Source organism: Lacerta agilis, chromosome 5, assembly GCF_009819535.1.
Source record: "Lacerta agilis isolate rLacAgi1 chromosome 5, rLacAgi1.pri, whole genome shotgun sequence".
Taxonomy (NCBI): domain Eukaryota; kingdom Metazoa; phylum Chordata; class Lepidosauria; order Squamata; family Lacertidae; genus Lacerta; species Lacerta agilis.
This window is the reverse complement of record NC_046316.1, coordinates 26,980,866-26,983,462: the sequence shown is the minus strand read 5'-3', so window position 1 is coordinate 26,983,462 and position 2,597 is coordinate 26,980,866. Positions and strand designations below refer to the sequence as shown.

The 2,597-nt window shown below is 39.2% G+C and overlaps 1 protein-coding gene across 1 annotated transcript in view; it reads left to right on the top strand.

The window, feature by feature from the left end:
• Positions 1–2,597, top strand: part of CDH23 (cadherin related 23) — a 364,543-nt gene that overhangs the window by 288,474 nt on the left and 73,472 nt on the right.

The following is a 2,597-nucleotide window of genomic DNA, read 5'->3' as shown; positions in this document are numbered from 1 at the left end:
AGGACTCTCCTACCTTTGAGGTTGGATGGTCATCTGTCATGGATGCTTTAGCTGAGGTTCCTGCGTTGCAGCTTGCTGGATTGGTTGACACCTGGGGATCCTTCCGGGTCTGGGATTCTATGAATTACTCAGTTCCAATCCACTCTAGCTTCATTATATTTTATGGAAACATCATAACTTTATTAGAAACCTAAATATCAGTGAGGGGGGGTGCCGCAGTGCATTGGAGAAGCACATGTTTTGCATGCAGAGGGACCCAGCATCAGCCAGATAAAAGGGTCAGGTGGCAGGTAATAAGGAAAGCCCTGCTTGAGACCGACTTACCAGTCAGAATAAGTAATGACGGACCAGTGGTCTGGTTCAGTATAAGGCAGTTTCATGTGATCAGCGCTGAGTGTTGGAAGTCTGGTCTGTGGATTCTGTTAGTTCTTGATAATATTACTTGCCCATGTCCTTTTTTCCCATGGCAAAAGAGAAACATAGCCACAATAAACCTTTTATTTTCTCATCAAAACATTTTAAAAAAAACAAATAAAAAAAACATTCAGAGGTACTATCAGAGCAGCTGGTATTCACATAGGATAAGCCGTCCCAGACCTGCCTTTGCACAAGCAGTTACCTTTACACACACACACACACACACACACACACTTCCTACTGACAGGAGCAAGCAGGATGAATTTAAAAGAGTAAGGTCTTTGCTCATGTCATTAATAAGTCTGCTTTCTCCTTTTCTTCACTCTCAGTTCTTAATTCATATGTATTTTAAATGTTGGAGGATCTGTGAAGTCAAACTCCTTGTGTTCTCTCATCTGCGACAAGCAACGAATATCTTTCTTCTTCGGATGCCTTAACTTACTTCTTAATCCGTCCTAACTTCAAACTTTCCAGAATAACTTACTAACTGAACGCAGGAAGAAGTAAAGACCTATGGGGTGTAAATCATAGAATTATGGCATTGGAAGGGAGCATGAGGGTCAATCTAGTCCAGGCATCCCCAAACTTGGCCCTCCAGATGTTTTGGGCTACAGTTCCCATCATCCCTGACCACTGGTCCTGTTAGCAAGGGATGATGGGAGTTGTAATCCCAAAACATCTGGAAGGCCAAGTTTGGGGATGCCTGATCTAGGCCAACCCCCTGCAATGCAGGAATCTTTTGCCCAATGTGAGACTCGAACCCACAACCCTGAGATTAAGAGTCCCATGCATGTATCTTTTAGCATCATTTAAAAATTATTGTAAAGGTTTTTATTCCTATAAATGTATTTAAAATAATCACAACCTACATATTTTGTATATTACTTTTTTTTAATGTGAGGTCTCTCTTAGAAATGGAAGCATTAGTTCCTTTCTGCAAACCCACATGCCTTGGAAAGGCTTAATCCGCTAATGAATATGGTATGATCAGTCAAAGAGCCTGAGATGCTTTGCTTTGCCTTGCCTTGCAGTTTCTACTGTTTGCAATGGATGTGCTAAATAGACTACGAAACCAGATTAACAGGAGCTGGTTAAAACATGCTTCTGAGCTAAGGCATTTGGAATATATCCTCATGTCTTTGAGAGATAACCACTGCAGTTTTGATAGAAATTGGATTAGACTGAAATTTTCAGATCTGTTTTTAAAAGTCAACAATACTGTCAGGTCCTAAGTGTGTTGCGAAATCGAACATCCTGGGCAAAAAATCTAAAATAGGTCTCACTGTTTTGTGACAGCAGCAGACTAGATTTGACATTGATCTAATTTTTGATAGTTTGGCATGCTTGTGTGCTTTGCTGACTATTTGCTACACCACCCTGATTAGTTAATAGTTGTGCATGTACCATACATCAAGTAGTGAAAAGAAAAACAAAAGACTGGTTCATAGAATTCGGAGAGCAGGTTCAGAGCCAAATTCGCTTTAAAAATCATTACAAGTTTTAAGAAAGAAAAACTAGTTGAGATGCAGCCAGGTACTGTGAGATTTTCATGTGTAATTTTTTTTAAAGCAGGATACAAGCAAAATCTGTGCCAAAGCACTGCTTTTAAAATTATATATATACACAATACAATTCATATAAAGAAAGACCTAGAATGCCTAAGATGTTTTTTTTTTCTGACAGAAAGCTTTGAAGTTTGTTTTTTTAAATCTAGTCCATATTTCCATGGAGAAAAGTGTTAAAATCTCTGTTCAGTTTTTAAGGCAAAGGGTGGTACATAATTCCTGTTAGAATTAAGAAATCTTCTTGATCTCTTCTCCAGTCTTGTACATGGTCCTGCTGTATTAAAACCATACACCTTTTTAAAAATACGTGGCAATTGTTCGTAAAATCATCAGCGTTGTGAAAAGAAAAAGCATCAGAATCCTAGAAGGTTCAGTACCTCAGCCTCTTCCAGAACTTACTTTCTGCCCTGATATACTGTATTTAAGGAACAGAATAGTAAGTGATAGTTAGGACAAGCACCAAGTGCCTCAGAGACCACCTTTTTCTTCCCGTTAGAAACAGTCTTCAAAAAGTTTTTTTCCTTCCTATCCCCGCCCCTTCTCGTTTGTTTGTTTGTTGTTTGTTTAATGCAGCAGGCAAACCCTTGTCCAAATTGAGGCCAAAGACAGACATTC